This window comes from Crocodylus porosus, unplaced genomic scaffold (genome assembly GCF_001723895.1).
Source record: "Crocodylus porosus isolate Cpor-Errol unplaced genomic scaffold, CroPor_comp1, whole genome shotgun sequence".
NCBI classification, from domain to species: Eukaryota; Metazoa; Chordata; order Crocodylia; family Crocodylidae; genus Crocodylus; species Crocodylus porosus.
In genome coordinates this window covers 30851274-30871147 of record NW_017728886.1, presented here as the reverse complement: position 1 = coordinate 30871147, position 19874 = coordinate 30851274, and the positions used below count along the sequence as shown (strand labels likewise).

Sequence of the window (19874 nt, the reverse complement as noted above, 5' to 3'; positions counted from 1 at the left end):
CCTGGAGGTAAGGGCAGGAGCTGTAGGGGATGGCTTGGAGGCTCCTGGTCCTGGGTATAACCTAAAACTGCACCCTGCTGGGGGTCGGAGGCCTGGTGGGACTCTCAGTGGCGTGGCAGCCCCCAGGAAATGCCAGGCCAATTACCATCCTGTTGAAAGGCAGGTAGGGGTGCCTTAACCCCAGCTCTCAACTTTGGGTGGGTCATTTATCACTGGAGGTAGTGGGGCTAGCCATGACTGCAGCCACCTGAGCCTAGTGTGGGGTGCAAAACCCTGAGGAGCAATAGTGAGGGCCAGGCACAGCTATGGCTGCCTGAGCCCTGTGGGGTGCAAGACCCCGAGGAGAGCTAGCTGGGGCCAGTCACAGCTATGGCAATGTGATCCCACTGTGAAGGGAAGCCCCGTGGCCCCAGTGAGGGGGTGTTGGGGGCCCCCAGTGAGGGAGGCAGAGATGAGGAGCCCCAGTGAGGGGGAAAACAAGAGGGCTGGGAGTCCAGTATTGTCTGAGTGAACAGAGTTGCCCTGGGAAGGGGCAAGGGCAAGCTTAGACTCAGTTGGGCTGGCCACTACCCTGGTGAGGGTTATGGGAGAGGCCCAAAAGATGGTACATCTGCCACCCAAGGTATGAGCTAGCTAAAGCCTATGGCCTAAGGGGCCTGCTCCAAGAGGGAGAAAGGCAGTACAAGTTGTCGAGGCATGAAAGAGAAAGGATGGCGTGTGAGAGGCCCTAGTGAGAGGAGAGTGGTATGAATATGTATGTGTCTGATGCCTGACAATGAGGCCTAAGCTTGGTTTGGCTGTAGGCTGGGAGCAGTGTGTCATCTGTGAGGCTTGGGCTACAGTGTAGGGGAAGAATGGAGCTGTAGATAGAGCCCCCTGGCATCAGGGCAAGAATGGGCAGCCTCCTGCCTTAATTAACATCTCAATTAAGTAACAACAAGGCATGGCAGGTGAGACAGGTGAGTGACATGCCCAGAGGCAAGTGGGGAAACTAGCACTGTGGCTGGTCAGGGAGTTCCCACTTCGTCACAGTATCACCTTTTGAGTGGAGTCTTCCTAATGGGCCCTTCAAATGAAATGCGCTTTCATTTTCAATATACTCTAATACAAAGTTATACATTTAGTAACAAGGAATGCAAGCGATATTAAGATGAATATGGGATTGTACTTGGACAGCAATGACTCTTTAAAGGATTTAAATGTCATAATGGACAAGCCTAAGCTCAAAATTTGTTACTGTGGCAAAAAAGACTGAATATGATTATCAGATGTATAAACAGGTAAACAGTGAGCAAAATGAGGGAGATGAATTTACCTTTTTATTATGGCATTAGTTACTAATGATGTAGAAGAGAGAACCAGTACAAAAGCTGTGGCTGGTAACTAAACAACTTTCAAATTAGAAATAATGCACAAATTAAGAAAGTGGTATCTTCAAATGAAGTGTGAATATGTTGGTAGATGTTTTGGTCAAATACAAATTTCTGAGCTCAATTCAAGGATAACTGTGTAATTCAATAGTCTGTTATACAGGACACCAGACCTTCTTATAGTCCCTTTGTGGACCTAAACTCCATTAATTATTCACTTTCTTTCCCATGTAATGTGCTAAGTAGAGTCACTGGTCAAATCCTATTAAGGTGTGGCTCCATTGAGGATCAGTTAAAATGTCATCTTTGTATTCAACCAGAAATAATTTTCTGTATTTAGAATTGCAACTATCTATCATAGAATCATAAAATTAGAGTTGGAAGGGCCCTCAGGAAGTCATCTAGTTCACCCCCATGCTCCAAGCAGGCCCACCCCGAAATTGATCATCCCAGCCAAGGCTTTATCTAGCCAGGTGTCAAAAACCTCCAAAGATGGAGGATCCATAGCTATTCTGGGTAACCTGTTCCAGTGCTTTACTATCCTCCTACTGAGAACATTTTTCCTAATATCTAATCTAAACTTCTCTGGTGCAACTTGAGGCCACTGTTCTTTTTCTGTCATCACTGAAAATAATATAGCTCCATCCTCTTTGTAACCACCCTTCAGGTGGTTGAAGGCTGCTATTAAATCTCCCCTCAATCTTCTCTTCTCCAAACTAAATAAGCCCAGTTCCCTCAGCCTGTCCTCAAAAGTAAAGTGCCCCAGCCACCTAACCATTTTTGCTGCCCTCTACTGGACTCTCTCCAATTTGCCCACATCCTTTCTTTAATGGGGGACCCAAAACTGGACGCAGTACTCCAGATGTGGCCTCACCAATGCCAAATAGAAGAGAAAAATCACTTCCCTCAACCTGCTGGCAGTGCTTCAACTAATGCAGCCCAGTATGCCGTTAGCCTTCTTTGCAACAAGGGCACACTGTTGGCTTATATTCAGCTTATTATCCACTGTAACCCCTAGGTCCTTTTCTTCAGAGCTGCTGCTTAGCCAAAAAGCTGAAGTAATCAATGCTTTTTTCACCTGAGTCTTCACAGGCAAGATCAGCTCCCAGACTACTGCACCTGGCAGCACAGTTTGGGGAGGTGAGCAGCCAACAGTAGTGAAAGAACAGGTTGGGAACTATTTCGAAAAGTTGGATGTGTACAAGCCTATGGAGCTGGACATGATACACCGGAGAGTGCTGAGGGAGTTAACCGATGTAAGATGGTTAGAAAATTGGCTGGATTGTTGGACCCAAAGGGTAGTAATCGATGGCTCAGTGTCTAGTTGGCAGCTGGTATCAAGTATTTCCAGCAGATCAAGAGAAATGATTCTTCCACTATATTCAGCACTGGTGAAGACACATCTGGAGTACTGTGTCCAATGTTGGGCCCCCCTCTACAGAAAGGTTGTGGACAAATTGGAGAGAGTCCAGCAGCGGACAACAAAAATGGTTACTGGGCTCAGGGTACAGTACCTGGGGTAACTAACTGATTGCCCTACTTTCTCAGAAAAATGAGAAGACCTCCCTTGTTGCCCCCTCCTCCTTGTGCTTCCTCCAGGTCACCCACTTCCCCACTTACCTCACAGCTTTGGTTTTGATCCCCTGGCAAACCTAATTTAAACCCTCTTTACTAGGTTAGTGAGCCCCCTGTACTGCTTTAGATATTGGGTTTCCAAATGGATTGACATTTTGTTTACTAAATGTCCAAATTGTTCAAATGCCCCCTGAGGTTGGGTTGACTTCAAAGGGGACGCATGGGTATATAACACTAGGTCCTTAACTAGAACTTAATTCTGCAATAAACTCTTCAGGAGGGTTTTTTGATGGAGATCATTGTATAGAAAAACCCTGCATTTTAAGGCTGCGGAGTTAATATGTATTAAACAAGAGTTAGGCTCATGCATGTTTGTGCATCATCTATAGTAGAGTCAACACCACTGGAGTGGAAGCTGCTTTAACCAAGTTTGCACACCTGTACACATCACAGGGTTTAATCCTCATTAAATTAAATAGATTTATACAATTTAAACTTGTTTATTTTGCAGCATTGTATCAATGTTTGCACACACTAGGTTTTTAAATGAATTAAGCTTTGGAACATCACATCAGTGTTTGCATGCATTATGTTTTTGAATGAATTAAACCTGGTCCCCAGCTGGCACCACAGGAAATCAGGATGGCCCCATGCTGTTCTCTTCTTCTGGGGCCCCACACCCCATGCCCTGCCATGCAGCTCTGGGTGCAGGGAGCTGGTACATGGCACAAGAAGGAAAAAAAAATGGGAGCAATTAGAAAGTGGCAGTGGTGAAATACAAAAAAATTACAGCTCCATCTGGGGGACAAAGGGCTCATTACATGTCTTTGAGTGCTTTGTGTTTGCATGCAACAAATCCATGCATATGATTCTTTAAATTGTGGTGAGCCAAACTAAATTATGTTTGACGAGTTTTATTTTAATGCACCAGAAAGACTTTTAAAGTGTCTGGAAAACCCACTGGTGCAAACAGTCACACTGTTTCCAGCACAAGAAAGGGCAAAAAAAGTTGTGTGTGCCTTATCTCCAAGTGCAGGCTACTTTCAGTCATATTCATCGCTCCTCTTTGCAGTGCCACCACCATTGCTTTTCCTTGTCACCAGGGTAAAATTCCTGCAGAAGCCTCTGGCCACTGAAGCACCATCAAAGGCCCCTGCTGCCAAAATGCTGCAGAAGCCCCATATCTCTGTGGTTCATATCTGGCCTGCAGGCCATATTTGTCAACCCCTGACCTACAGGACTGTTAATTAAATTCCCACTTGTAAAACTTCATGGTGATACGTGAATAAAAAAAAATAACCAAAGCTAACTTTCAGATTCCAGACAAGTTGAAGAGTTAGGGAAAACATTATTTTATTTTTAGAGACTAGCACATTTAAATATGGAAGCTAGTGAGATAAATCAATCTGTCCATCCTACAATGACATTTACAAAGTTGTTTTCAGTGTTGATTCTCCTCTTAAACAGTTGTGGTATATGAAACCAGACATGGCTGTAGACTAGTACAGGAAGAACTGTTATGCTAGTATGTAGGGACTGATTTCTGCAATCTTTCCTCATGAAAATTGTTAAAATAAGGAAGAAATTGCTGGATTGCCTATGCTTTGTAATGTTCATTTTAAATAGCTTTGGAACCTTTAGGTTGTTATTTTCCCAAGTGTATAGTGATACAGTAGATATGTTGATTACATTTTAGTGGAGTTGACAAGCATTTTTGTTGAAAAACAGGGTTGCCAATGGTAAATATACAGACAGTTCATAAAAAAACAAGGTTAAGCAGCCTGTCCATAAATCCCTCCCTCAGGAAATGCTGCCATCCAGAAAAATATACTGAGCAATCAGGACCTTGCTTGAAGATCTCTCATCAGAAAGAAGCTGAAGGAAAAGTGTTGAAAGACCAATAGAGCAGGTCAGTGCCACCTAGCATCTGAGCACCCACAGCACCCTGCAGGGAGCATTCTCTCAAGACTTTGTAGCCCATGGGAGCCTGGCCAGGCCCCAGCCCCTGGCTGGCACCGAAGGTTAAGCAGTGAGAGTGGGGGCATGGCCAGACCCCAGCCCCAGGCTTGAGGCAAAGTTGGGGAGGAAGAGGAGAATCACAGAAAAGTGAGACTGGCAGGGATCATGGGGGCAGGGCCCTTTCCAGCCAGCCGCAGCTCAGGCTGGGGCTGTGGGAACTATGTGCCTGGATTGCTCCTGGCTCCCTGCTCCCAGGCTGGGCTGAGCTGTCATGGAGCCACTGTGTTGGGCAGGGCTCTTCCCCCTCCTTCTCCTGCCCTGCCACAGGGCAGGGGGCTCTGTGTGATGCGGGAATCTGGAGAGTGGAGGGTTTGCTTGCCAGGGGGACTCTGTACTGCTGGGGAAAAAAGCCACCAAGGGCTTCCTGAGGCTAGATTTCCCCCCCTGCCCCACAGCAGGGTCCAGCACTGAGCCCCTCCCGCCTTGACCCCCGAGGCAGCACCTCACAGAGCCCCCTGCAGCCAGTTAGGAAGAGCCCTTCCCCCGTGGTCCCTGCTAGTCTTGCTTCTCTGTGATTTTCCCCCCTTCCTCCACCCCTTTACCAGAGGCCTGGGGCTGGGGTCTAGCCATGCTCTTGCTCTTGCTGCTCAAGTGGCGAGTGGAGGGGGAATGCCAGGCAGACCCCAGTTGGGATTCCTCGCAGGAGGGAGGGAGGATTAAACCCCCTTCCCCTCAGGCTGCTGGCGCCTGGCCACACCTCCTGCTCCTGCTGCTGGACCAGTGAGGGCGGCACTCCAGAGCAGACAGCACAGCCCAGCCCAGGACTGCAAAGCATCCCGGGATGCTGGGGGATTGTGAATTAGCTTAAACCAGGAAGTGGTCTGGGTCAGAAGTTCTATAAACCAGTTTGACCTGAATCAGGTAAGTCTGATACTACATTCAGTTAGGTTTATCTTAAACCAGTTGTGGTCATTTTGAAAGAGGTTTATGTGTACTGAATTTCTGTTCTGTTACAATTTCAAACCAGTTTCTGATCACTTAAACCTGTTTATGTGTAACTTCTGTCCCTAGCCCTGGAGGTCTGTACCAGGACAGGAAAGAGGGGCCAGCAAGCGTATGTTGGGGCAGCAGCATGGTACAGAGTGGGGCCAGGGGCATTAGGGTGTGGGGGTGAGTAGGGGATACCTGGGGTGGGGGGCTGTACAGTGTAAAACCATTGCTGTAGTGTATCAGGTTTGTTAACCCAAGAACATTTTATTTTATTGCTAATCTGAGATTTAACTGAGAACCATACTTTTTTACTAGCATTGGTGTATAACCCCAAAATTTGAACCTAGCTCTTGCCTCAGGCCTGATAGAAGGGTTATAGTTACATTATGTAAATAACATGTCAGTTAAAAAGTTTGGTTGTCACTAAAAAGTCTATAGATTTGTCAGTAAAAACATGTCTTGGGTTGGCAATCCTGTTGAAGCTTATCTTGCAACAGATTGTTTTTCAGGTTCCTACTCTTCTTTCACAGGTTTAGAAGAGTATAGTTATGTTTTTCTACCCATTCTTTGTCTACCCTTTTCTGTTTTCTTTTCTTTTTTGTAGACCTTACTTTTCTGTTTTTCTTTGTATGGTACTCATATAAAGTAAAATAGAGCCTATTTTACTTATGTTCCATATTTTCTCTTTAATTCTTTATTAAAGGTCAATCAAATTAGGCTTTCCAGGAAATCAAGTGCCCAGGAGAGAACTAAATTAGTGTAATGTTCATTAGTAGTTTTAGCTACTTTATGCCCATGTACTTCAGCCACACAGCCTCTTCTGTCTTCTAATTTTATTCCCAGGTTTAGCCTGTCCTCATAAATGGCCATTTAATTGCCTTTCTAAAGATATTCAATGTACACATTTTGCAGTTGGCATGGTGACTAGTTTTGTTTTCCCTGGAAAAAATAATTGCACTTATTAACACAGTATTCTATATACCCTTACATTATAGTATTAGCTGTTACTAGTTTTAAATAACTTTAGCTATTGTTTGCAAGGTCTCTATTGCAACAAAGATTCTGCCATTTAGCTTTACTCCATTGCCAGCTATTTTTGTTTGTTGTTGGAATTCAGACTGGTCATTCTACTGGATTTACCCTCTCAGCTCAAGAACAGTAAAAACCAGTGATAGAGACTCAATAAGGTACCAAAGCTGCCAGCACCACTGCAGGTAAGACTCCAAACCAGCAAGAAGGATAGCATTTATTGCATTCCTAAAACTCTTTCCATGTTGCAGTCTTCTCTGACCCAAGTGCAGATAATGATATTTGCTAATATATGGGTAAATACATTGATGCATCTTTATCCGATATGCAAATTAATCTTTACTAGCATCTATCAAGTAAAAATAAGTATGTTTCTAGGTGGCTGGTATACATGAGGTCATGCTGGCTGGGCTTTTTGGACACTTGTATTAAACTTAAATTAACTCAACAAGGAATTGAACTAAACAGAATGTACCTAAATTGAACAATCATATTCATTCTTTTTTTGCTTCTGTCACACACTGTGATCTGGCTGAGTTGCCTGTCCACTATGACATTTAAGTAATTGTAGTTAACTGTCTCTTTATTGTAGGTTGTACTAACATTCTGTTTTCTGTAGAGATATTCAGACAGGAAAAAATCAAACAGTCAACAGTTTAGAGATGCTGAATTCACTATAAAATTGTCATGTTCAACATTTAAAGGATAGTAGCTAAGTCACAAGTAATATTTAATTTAACACCAATTGTTTGAAGTTTTGTCACATGAAGGGCTCTGGAGCATAAATGCATCTTGCATTAAGTAATATACTGTAAAGAAATATAAAATCAACTGTAAAATGACCAGATATTTTCTTTCCACTTATAATTCCAATTTAAGAACTAACTGCTGCTTTTCCGAAAGCTAGGAATGAAAAAAAATAAGCCCACACAGTGCTTGGGCGAGCACAACAGGCTAATTTATAAAATTTTTGGTTATCTCAGACCTTTAAAAATTGCAGTCACAGACTCAGGAGTGGTGAAAGAAAAAGCTAAGTCATACCAACTGCATAATTTAAATTTCCACAAATAGCCACCTGAATGTGAACTGAGTAGAGGTGCACCAATAGATCGGTCCATATCATATCAGCACTGATAAAAAGAAAATTGACATTATCAAAGTCGGCTTTTTTTGGCTGATGTGGCCAATGATGTTGCCAATAAATGTCATGTGTATACACACAGCCGTATCATGCAGGCGGCCAGGAGTGCATCCCAGCAGCTTGGAGAGTAGCAGGATTCTGGCCTAGATTCTTCTTGCACCTGTCAAGGAATGGCCCTCTCTGTGTTCATGTCTCCTACTTTTCTGGAAGTCTGTGGAGGCATTTCCTGAAATTCAAAATGTGTAACAGGGATGAAGCAGAGCCTGAGAAACCTCATGTACTCTTGACTCTGGCTATAGGTGAGGCTAAAAAATACCTATCGTCCCTTGGAAGAATCCTCTTTGGGAGATAACACATCTCAAGGATATGTTACATTTTCTATCTAGCTTGTTTCCCTGCTCTTGTTCATAACCACTGTTATGAGGATGCCCATGTTAGCATATCTGTAGGGGAGAAGCACTGTAAAAGAATTGTGGTGGGGAATATCTGGGGTCCTTCACTCATTCTCCAGGATCTGAATGGATTTTCAAATACCAGCCATGTTTGTAGCCAACCCCTATATCCATTTCCACAAATTGAAAAAAACCACCATTCCCATCAACAAACTGGGGAATCATCGCATACCACTTCTGACACCACAAAAGTGGAATATTTGTCCCGATGTGAGGCATCATTATATACTGTTGAAACAACTGGAATTCAGAATTTACTACCTAGTGGATGAAGCACTGATGCTGTTGTTCTTAGTGTAAAGTGTTGACTGGGTACAGTGATTCTCAAGCTTTGCTAACTCACAGACAGTAATACTGAACAAGTGATGTGCTGTGGAAAACTTGATGCTTTACTCTCCCTGTCGACCTTAATTTTAATTTTCAAATTTCGTGTGGCTACAGTGACATGGGAAGATCTTGTGGGCAACATTTGCCCAACAGCCATCAATGTGGGGCTATGGCTCCAAGACCTGTTCAGTTTCTATAAAACTGTCTGGTCTTTCACAATATACTTCTGATATATTAGAACTCTTCTCAAGGTTTGGTTTTATTTTTAATTAGGGAGTGGTAGCTTTAAAATGATGTTAATAAAGAAATAGAGAGAGACTGGTTTCTGAAAACAGCATTTTTTTCCTTGAACATCTGTGCACTTTTTCAGAGGGTTCTTTTCTCTCCTTTCAAATTTGTGATGGTATATGCAAAGTAGCACTGGAAAAATCGAGGAACTTAACATCTTAACTTGCATAATTTCAGAAGACAGTTTGAAACTTCATCATTTTTCTCTTTTAATAAAAATATAAATTAAACTAAAATTTTATTTTTTAAAATAAGTTCATGTTTTTTAAATGTTTATGGAGGCCTCCTGTGAAAGACACCACAGAGATGTAAAGTAAAATTATGCTGCTTACTATTACTTCATTATTAGTAACTTCCGGAGATTTAGAGAAATCATTAGTTACAGTTTTATAGGAATCCTTAATTAAACTTCTACATTAAATGTGATGAAAGCATCAACAAACAAAAAACTTGCACTAAAATCATGCAGTGTCAACTCTTCAGGTTGATACAGTGCCAAGTGACTAATCAGTATAGAACAAACACTGTAAATATTCTGAAGACCATAAGTTTTAAGAGACTGGTAAATCATACTGGTTGCATCTACATGTGCAATGAATCTACCAGAATTTTCTGCAGAGAAAATTCAGGCTTATTAAAGCATTCCCAGGCACACGTCTACACATGTGTCCCTGTTGGAAGCAAATTTCCCAGTGGGAGCAGTTCAGTTCAGGGCTGCTCCTGCCCCCCTGCCCTGCTCTGCCCCTCTGCAGCAGCCAGGGAGAACTCCAGGCTCCCCCTAGTCCCAGTGTTGCTCAGCTCCCAGCTCCCCACCAGGCACAGGCAGAAAGTGGGATCCAACTGAGGCATGTGCTACATGGGCAGCAACTCTGTCCCTCAGCTCTACCACTGCCCATACAGCACACACCCCCAGTCACTCCCACTTCCCATCCCTGCCTGTGGGGAGCCAGAAGCTGAGAAGCACTGGCACCAGGGACAGAGAGCTCCCCAATTCCGGCACTGCTCAGCTCCTGGTTCCCCCCAGGAGCTGGGAGCTGAGCAGCACTGGAGCTGTGGAGAACTCTTCTGCCCCACAGCCAACTGCTGCCTAAGCTGACCAAGAGCAAATTGCTCTGGTCAGTGTCTACACGTGCTACTGCACAGTAACTAATGTACCATTAATCTGGTACCTGTATTTCCTGGTAATCACAGATGGCACATTAGCTTAATTTACTGCACATTAAGTCCTGTGCATGTGTAGACTGTGATGCTTTACTGTACGTTAGATCAATCTAATGTACAATAAAGTGCCTCATGTAGATGCACCCACTGGGTGTGCCTATATAGGCATTTGATTCGGGATCAGTTTACTCATGAGTAAAGTACTCACGAGTAAACGCGTCTGGGCAGGCACCTACATGTAGCAGCATTTAAAAAATGGACCCGCCTGAAAGAATGGGAATGGCTGCCTGGCAGAGAGACAGAGTTTGTCCCAGCAGGGACACTGTAGGTTCTGAGGCTAAGTTGGAAGTGGGAGGGGTGATGTAACCGCAGAAAAGTTTTGAAATAGAGCGGTTAGCAAAAGCCCAGGAAGGGCTCTGGGCTGGGATTGGCTGAGACGCTTGAGTAAAAGGGGGGAGCAGTTTTCCCACAGGAGAGAACAAGAGAGAGAGAGACTGGGGCTGAGGGACAGGTTGGAGACAGAGTCTCAACCCAGTGGTCCCTCGGAGAGCCCCTAGGAGTACCCTGCGGAGCAGCAGAAAAGGCTGCCGCAGGAGAGGTACAGTATCCAGTTCCTTTCTCCAACCCAGGAGCCTGCAGAGGCAGGATCAGAGAGGGACTGATTGTAGGAAGACTTCAAGCCAGGAAAGACCCACCTGCAGCCAGGTGACTGGCTGGGTGAGCACAGCAGAGCTGGGGGGAGGGGGGGACTGCTGGAGTCTGCCCTGTTACCCTGATGGGTTAGGGGCTCCAGGGGCAAGCAAAGCCTATGGAGGGGCTGCATTTGCCAGGCTGTGAGGTTGTGTGGGACAGGAGAGTTGCTACAGCCTGCATCTCAGACACTGCTCCCTGCTAAGCCGGGGGAAGGGGGTCAAAAGCAGGGGAAGAGTGTTTTGCAGGGACTGCAGAGGAGGAGCCACTTCCTGGTGCCCAGAGACCCTTGCTGCCCGGAGACCCCAGGGGCACAGAGATGGACACCAGCACCTGGGAGCATCCACTGACCACATGCAGAGACACAGACAGTCCCACTCCCTGAGACACCCTGCCAGGGGCAGTGTACATGGGATCCCCAGTACACCATGTGCAAGTGAGAGACTGTGTAAATAAGTTATTGAGGGTTTATTAGTTGGTATATCAATGTGTTTATTTAAGGGTCATTTGTTATGTTGTAAATAATTAAATCTTGTAAATATTTTGAGAATTGTCTGTGAGGGTGCTTGATTGTAAGGGGAGGTTCTCCACTTGGAGGCACTGCAGCAGCCTCCCAGGGGGGCTGGGCAGGGCTACTGGGTACCCCAGGATCCCACTATTCAGGTGAGGTCACGTGTAGTGTTGCGCCCAGGGTTACATACACATGCAGGGAGGGGGGAGCAGATTTGTTGCTAATGGCAGCAAACTGCTTCTACTTCCTGGGGCCTTGCAATGGGGTGCTGCCACCACCAGGGGGAGCTTTAGGCTCTCCCTGGCTGCTATCCAGGGGGTGGCAGGAAACACCAGGCCAAGAGACAGCTGTCTCCTGGCTGGGGCTAGGACATCACACCTGCCCCGTGGGGCTGCCTGCTGCTGGGGCAAGGACAATGTCCCCCTGCCCCAGCAGCAGGAAGCTCCTGGCCTGGGCTCCCAGATCGGGGTGGGGGACTTGGAAAGAGCTGCAGGGGAGAGGCAGGTATCAGCCCCCTGCTGTGATGCACTGGTGGGGTAGATATCAGCTAGCTTGCTGGTAGCTGCCCCACCAGCAGATTGGGGCAAGGGGCTGGGACCTACCCCATACCTGCAGCTCTTTCCAAGCCCTGTGCCTTAATCACTAGATCAGGGCATGGGGCTGGGACCTGTCTGCCTCTGATCAGAACAGTTCCCAATGCCTGCCCTGCATGTGGGGTGGAGGCTGGTGGGCTTCTTCCCCACTTAGTTCCATGAGTGCAGAGCTATGTGGGGAACAGGCTAGCGAATTTGTTCTCTGCTTAGGTCCACAAGTGCAGAGCTGTACTAGGAACAGGCTGGGGAGCTTGTTCCCTGCTCAGCTCCACAATAATGGAGTTGGGCAGGGATCAAGTTGCAGAGTTTGTTCCCTGCTCAGCTCCATGAGCACAGAGCTGGGTCAGGAACTAACTCCCTAGCCTGTTCCCCACCCATGCTTGCAGATCTGGGTGGGGAACAGACTTACCAGCCCCCACCAGCAGAGAGCTCCCAGCACCAGCTCCACATGGTAGGGCCAGCACTGGGAGAGCCTTTTCTCCCAGCCTGACCTCCAGAGTTGCACAGCTCCAGCTAGGATACCCTAATCTCCCCACACCAGCTCAGTGACTTCAGGGTTGGTGCTGGGAGACCCCCACCAGTCCCAGTGTCAGTCCCCCACTCCCTGATCATGATGGTGGAGCAGGGACTAGGTTCTCCTAGCCTCTACTCCCCAGTTGCAATCTTGGAGCAGGAGGCTTAGAGCTTCCTGCTGTCAAGGCAGGAGACATAATCCCTGCCTGGGCTCCAATGGCAGAGCCCACCCCAACAGCAGGCAGCTCCTGGGGGCAGGGAGCAATTTCCCGCCCCCTGGTGACTGGCTGACCAGGAGCACATTAGCTCCTGGTCAGGTGTCTCCACAAGTGCTGAGCTCACCAGCATGTCAGTCCATCCCCTCCTGGTAATACTACAGATGCCGTGAGCTAAATGAGCTCACTGGATAGTCTGCCTGGAGTCCCCACTTCCAAGCAGGTCCAGAACCTGCTGCCGTTTGCTCTTCCACTCATTCCTCACTTTCTTCCCCACCCTTTTCCCACCGTATTCAGCAGCAGGGGAAAAGGGGACTCACTGCTTTCCCCCGCAGCTGAATTGGGAGTTGGTGAACAGGGAAGGGAAGAACAAACAACAGCAGGCTCTGGAGCTGAAAGCAGGAACTTTAAGCAGACCCCACACATGGAGCCATGGGTAACTGGTGCCTCCTGAGTATGAGCGGGGAGACCTGCAAAAGCCAGCAGCAGCGGCAGGGACAGGGCTGATGAGCACCCGCAGAAGCTGCCAGTGGCAGCAGGGATGGCCCTGTCAGTAGAGGCACATGCTCTCACTACCAGTCCCCTATGCATGGAGCTCCAGCAGGAGCTGTGTTGACATGCTGTTGAGCTCTGAGGGCTCACTGGCATCCTAGATCACAGTGAGGGACTACAGCCACAACCCCTTTGGCTGCATGGCACATATGCAATGAAGACAGCTTATTAATATTCATGCTTCCCACAGCTGAAGAGGGAGTGACTATACCAACATTGCCATGATTCTGGATCTGTCATGTATACCAGTGGACCTAATGCAGTGGGACCTACCCCATTGCAGATGCAATTATACCCAGATAAATTGCTTATGCCAGGACAGTTATTCCTATGTAACAGGAATACAGGCTATATCAACACATGGGTTTAAGTGTGAAGTAGATTAATTCGCTGTGGAGTAAAGCATCACTGTCTACATGTGCAACAGTATTAGGCCGCAGTAAACTAATTAACACCACAGTAAGATAGTATTGTCGGGGACAATACTGTCTTCTGCCAGGGTAATTTAGTAGGATTAAGAACACATATAAATAATGACCATGGACATAAATTGCGCCATGCAGCCGGGGACCAAACGCCTGTCTGCTGCCTAGCCACACCACTCTGCACTTCCAACACCATTGTGCCCCAACCAGCCCCTCCACTGTCCGATGCCTGAGCCCAGGGCTGACCCCCTGTGTGCCTGCCTGCCTGGGCCTACTCTGCCCTGGCTCAAATTGCTGCTGTCCTGAGCATATATGTAGGCACTGTATCTGGGAGCAGTTTACACAAGCTCAGACTGTTCAAGAGCTTATTGCTTCATATTAATTGCACAGGTAGATGCACTAACAGTGTACTAATATAAAGCATTTTTATACTAGTATACAGTAGCCTAACTGGGGTAGAGACATTGAGTGGGGCACCAGCCCTGGATGCGGACTTAGAGAGGACACCGGAATGGGGCTCTTTCCCTCCAGGGGTCTTTGCTGCTGTAGGAGCAGCCTTTATGCCTGACTATAGGAGCTGCACAATAGCAGCCCCTTCCCAATCTCCTCCCCTCTGCTTCCTCTCTGTACATACCTGGCTGTAAGAGCAAGGTATCAAGATGAAGCAGCAGCAGCAGGGATCTTTGAGTCTCCAGGGCAGGTAAAATTGGCCACTGTCCTTTCCCTCCCCCGCTTCCTGCCCAACTCTTTAGTGCTCCTCTCGCTGCTGAGCAGAGTTGACTGCAGCAGGGTGTGGGGCTCACAGCAAATCAGCTTGTGCAGTGTCAGGACACAATGGCGGCGGGGCGGGGGGGTCATTTGGCGAGCGGCTGCACGTGAAGTCGACCCAGCTCCACGGGGCCCCCCAAAGCATGGGGCCTGGGGCAGTCACCCCAATTCGCACCCCGCTAGGAACGGCCCTGCCTCTGAGTATAAAACTTGTTAGTTACATCTTTGCCAGTATTATGTCATGCTAGAAATTGTACTGGTATAAACATATTGGTTAAAAAAAAATCAATCACATCATTGACATAATTATAGCAGAACAAAAAAAATGCAGATCAGGCCAAAGAAGCTGAGTTCTGAGATATATTTCTCTCCCGTCCTAGACACAGTACATCAGGTTAAAATTAAGACTGAGAAATGGTAGAACAGTAAAGAGAAATATATTTTGCCACTACCTCTGCTGTATCTTTGAGTAGATAAAATGTGTTGAGATTTCAGAGCTGTGAGTCCTGTACTTTCTAAAGGATTAAGTTAATGTTTGCATAGTTTTCTAAAAAACTAGGAAAATAAATTTAATCAGACATAGAGGTTCTTTTTCTAAATGTAATTTTTTTAAAAGTCTTTGAGCTAAGATTGACTACTGAGTAATAAATTGCTGAGAATAGGATTTTCTGATCAAAATTATAGCTCACTCTTAATTGTTGCCCCTTAAAGGTAGGTATTAGATAATGGCAGAATCCTAAACAAATTTTAGCAGACAAAATTAAAGAGTAACAGGATTTGCTGTAATTGGAGCTTTTGTTTTGTTGTGATGGAGTGAAAGTGTTGGGGAGCCAGAAAATGACTGAATTTTTTCATGTTTGTGGTTCCCTTCCCCTGCCTTAAGGAAACTGTCTTTATCATGGTATGTGAGATGTTTTAAAATGGGCTTTAGTATTGAGCATGATGCACCTTATGTATTATGTATAATATATAACAATTTCAATAATCGTATAGGGGAAAACAAAGCAGTTGCAGATAGTTGAAAGAAAGCTTTAACATCTGTAGAATTAACCTGTCACTAATTTTACATGCTTCAGTTAGCAGAAAATGCACTTTTTTGAAACACTAAACCTTTTTGGTGCATTACATGCTTGTTTGTGATTTGCATCTGAAATTGTTTTCATCACTGATCTTGTTCTTCCTTCACATATATATTTATATCTCAGTTCTGATTGAAAATTTTAAGCCATCTGGTTATTCGCTCAGTTCTGTGAAGAGAAGACTTCATTTACTTGAGCTTTAACATTTGAGCACCTGCAACTTCCATTTAGTTCAGTAGCACTTTCTGGCTTTCAGCACCTGTTAGAATCACCCTATTTTTCTAAAATATTTTCAGAAACATTATTAGAGTGTGCTCATGTCATTTATTCAGAGAGATGCAGCTTGAGGTATGGAATAGGGTAGGGTGAGAGAGAAACAGAGAGGTTCTTTTATCTAGAAAAGAGGCTGTGCATAACCACAAAATGCCAGATACTAGAATATCTGGAATATATATATCCTGGAACGTGCAATATCTGTGATCAGCTATTTTTTTCTGATTCAAATTGCACTGCTCCCCTCCTCCTCATGTTAGAATGTAAACTGGATCTTTGTGGGCATCCAAAAAAGGAAAGTTTGAGCCTTGCAAGTGCTTTGTTTGGATTAATAGCATCTGCAGTAATGCTTTTTTTTTTTTTTTTTAAAGCCAGGGGCACAAACATGCCCTTGAGTTAACAGGGGCGTAACAACCTATTTAATATGCCTTCTGTTAGTTGACTTGTAACAAACTTCTGTTGTCATATTTCAGGAGAAATTTATTTCTAGGCAGGAAGGACTTGCATTTTGAAACTAATAGAACATTGTTTTAAACAGCATGTGGAAAGTACATTGTATTCTAAAAATATTACTTGTTTTCATGCATTCAATTTTGGTTATTAGAAAGAAAAGGCTGCATTGTTGATCCACTGACATTAGTTCTACTGTGTAAAGCAATGACAGGGCTTATTCATTGACCTAAAGCGGTAGAAAACTTCCCACAATACTAAATGCAAACCTGACAAATTGAGCTGTTTTGTTGCTTAATGGTATGTTACATCAATATGATGTGTATTTCATAAATAGCTTGAGTTAGAACTCTGAAGTCTAAGGAAAAAGGGTTTTTTTTTAAGCAATTCAAGAGGAAACCTCAGGGCTTCAGAAAATTTAAGAGCTAATGAAAAAAGGTTAATGCCTGGGGAGATTCATTAGATCCTGTAGTGAGAAAGGGAGAGATCAGAAGAAAGGTGAGTACAACAGGGCTAGGAAGGAACACTCCTTTCCTGAGGGGAATAAGTCAGGAAGGGAGGAAAGACCTTTGCATCATCAAATTAAAGAAATGTGTTGCGGGAAATTACTTTGGACCACAGGTTTTTAAATGCTTTGTTATCCCAATAATGAGATTACGTTTTATTGAAGGTTTCCCAAGGAACACGTGTCATTTACATTTATTGTAACCTTCGCTTTTCTCAGATATGAAGTGGATGTTTCCAGTCCTCCACTAAATATCATGATCTTGCACTTCAGCCCTTTCAAAAACAAAAAATACAAAGTATAGGCTGCTGAGGTTAACTCACTTTTCCATGTATTTTTGTTTTTGAAAGGGCTGAAATGGAAAATCAGGACAATATTTAGTGGAGGACTGGAACCATCCACTTCATATCTGAGAAAAGTGAACATTACAATAAAAGTAAATGACACGTTCCCTGGGAAAGATAATCTACACTGTTATTTTTAAATTCTGTTCCACCCTCACTCTTCTCTCCCTCTCCCCAAGCGAGAGGGAAGTTCAGTCAGAAGGAAGGATAATGGACTGGTAATGCACCCTGAGCACAGATGTTGGAGAGGGGTGTTCGCTCTATGCAGAGGTTCCAAACTCATCCTGTCCTCTGAGCCGGATCCAGACCTCAAGGCTCCTCCTGGATGTGGTGGTGGTGGCAGTGACAAAGTGAGCAGCAGCCACAGCCATGGGGATTAAAGCAGGACCCCTCCCCACCCCGCAATATGTCACCAGGAGGACTCTGAGCTCCAGATTTCAGTCACCATTTTCCCTGCCCCTGAATTCCTCCTATACATATCTCTCTGAGCACTATGGGCCACATAACACATGGACAGTAAGTTTGAAGCCTCTATGCTAGTGCAACCTTTAGTATGCCTAGTTGTTGTACTACTAGACCCCAATGGAGTAAAGAGTGGTTGGGAATTTCTCTTGTCAAGCTGTCTGGATCAGATGTTTAAAGCTATTGAGTGACATAGGCACTTCTTGAAAATCCACTAGGAAACCATTTCCGTTTCTAGCACCCAAATGCCTTTAAAGATCTGGCCTCAGTGGTCAAAAATCAAATCCTTGCCTCTTGCATATTTGCTGAACCAGCATGGCTATCACATCACTTCAATCTACCAATTGTATTAAGCAATTTTTCCCATTTGGCTTTGAAACAAAGAGCCTGTTTAAAGTTGAGAGTTCTCACGTTGGTCAGGACATTAGTGCAGTCTTACAAGTTGCTATGTGCACTTTGAGATCCACATGGATAGTAACTAGAGATCAGTTTAAATATCTTGTATGAAGGATGGTGTCTTTGTAGAACACCCCAGCCCTCATTATTATACTGCATTGAGTATTGAGTCTGAGTCCTGGGGGCGGTACCTGAGCTAATGACTTTTTCATGTTGTTCTGAATTTGTATGATATTAAAAGAACTTAGCATGACAGTCTGCTTTAAATCTATACCTGCAATGTGTAGTGGTATTTCTGAAAACACTTACCATTTACATTGTCAGTCAGAGCTGAATTAGAGACCACATTTGCCTTGTGGTTGGGAAGGTTAACAAAGCTTATTCTATCGTAAATGTTATCAGAAATAGTTAATAACTATCCTTAAACAAAGAATATTTTAATTCTGTAAAACAGCCTTCTACCCTCCGTAGATTTTCAAAAAAATGAAAGTTGCAAAACACAGTAGAATATTAAAAATACTCATAAAAGGTGAGGGTTATGGTCTTTACATCTTTATCTGCTGCAAAAAACAGAGGTAAGATTATTTGCTATTTGCTGCCAACTGACTGTAGGCAGGTATACATAAAAATGCATTGTAAAATCTTCTCAATACAGGCATACCTCAGAGATATTGCGGGTTCAGTTCCAGACCACCGCAGTAAAGCGAATATCACAATAAAGCGAGTCACACGAATTTTTTGGTTTCCCAGTGCATATAAGAGTTATGTTTATACTATACTGTAGTCTGTTAAGTGTGCAATAGCATTATGACTAAAAAAAAAATGTACACACCTTAATTAAAAAATACTTTATTGCTAAAAAATGCGAAGTGAGCAAATGCTGTTGGAAAAATGGCGCCGATAGACTTGCTCGAGGCAGGGTTGCCACAAACCTTCAATTTGTAAAAAACCGCAATATCTGCGAAGCGCAATAAAGCGAAGCGCAATAAAACGAGGTATGCCTGTATATACAACCTTCTATGACCAGGTAACTTACCACCTGCACATGAGAGAGCAGGTTGACATTGTATAGCTTGACCTCCAAAAGGCTTGATCTAGTATCCCACAATGTCCTCATAAGAAAATTGGAGGATTGTGGGCTTAACTCCAAGACAGTCAGGTGGGTGAGAAACTGGCTGCAGGACAGAACCCAGAGAGTCACAGTGAACAGACCTGTCATCCCAGTGAGAAGTGGGCAGCAATGTCCCACAGGGGTCAGTGCTTGGTTCAGTACTTTTCAACATCTTTATTAATGATTTGGATGTGGGGGTGAAGAGCTCACTGGCCAGGTTCACAGACAACACCAAGTTATGGGGAAGCGTGGTCATGCTTGAAGATAGGTTACAGTTACAGGAGGACCTAGACAGGCTAGCAAGTTGTGCAGATTGGAACCTGATGACATTCAACATTGAGAAATGTAAAGTGCTCCATCTTGGGAGGAGGAACGCCCAACACACCTACAGGCTTGGTGGCACCAAACTGACTAGCATCACAAATGAAAGGGACCAGGGGGTAATAATAGACCACAGTATGAATATGAGCAGTCAGTGTGATGCTGTAACCAGTAGGGCAAATAATTCTCTGGCTCACATCAATTGATGCATCTCCAGCAAAGCCAAGGGGATGATTCTTCCACTCTACTCAGCACTGGTGAGACCACAGCTGGAGTACCGCATCCTGTTCAAGGCACCACGTGGATGCAGTACTCCAGCTTTAACAAAGACGTGGACAAGCTTGAGAGAGTCCAAAGAAGAGCCACCCATAGGT

The 19874-nt window shown here is 44.8% G+C and overlaps 1 long non-coding RNA gene across 1 annotated transcript; it reads right to left on the bottom strand.

Moving 5' to 3' along the window:
• Positions 1 to 3566: 3566 nt before the first annotated feature.
• LOC109307895 lies at positions 3567 to 7701 on the bottom strand. The gene is made up of 2 exons (XR_002100396.1): positions 6696 to 7701; positions 3567 to 3660 (listed from the first exon to the last, which is right to left on the bottom strand). It is a non-coding gene; the product is annotated as an uncharacterized LOC109307895 (long non-coding RNA).
• Between the last annotated feature and the right edge of the window lie 12173 nt (positions 7702 to 19874).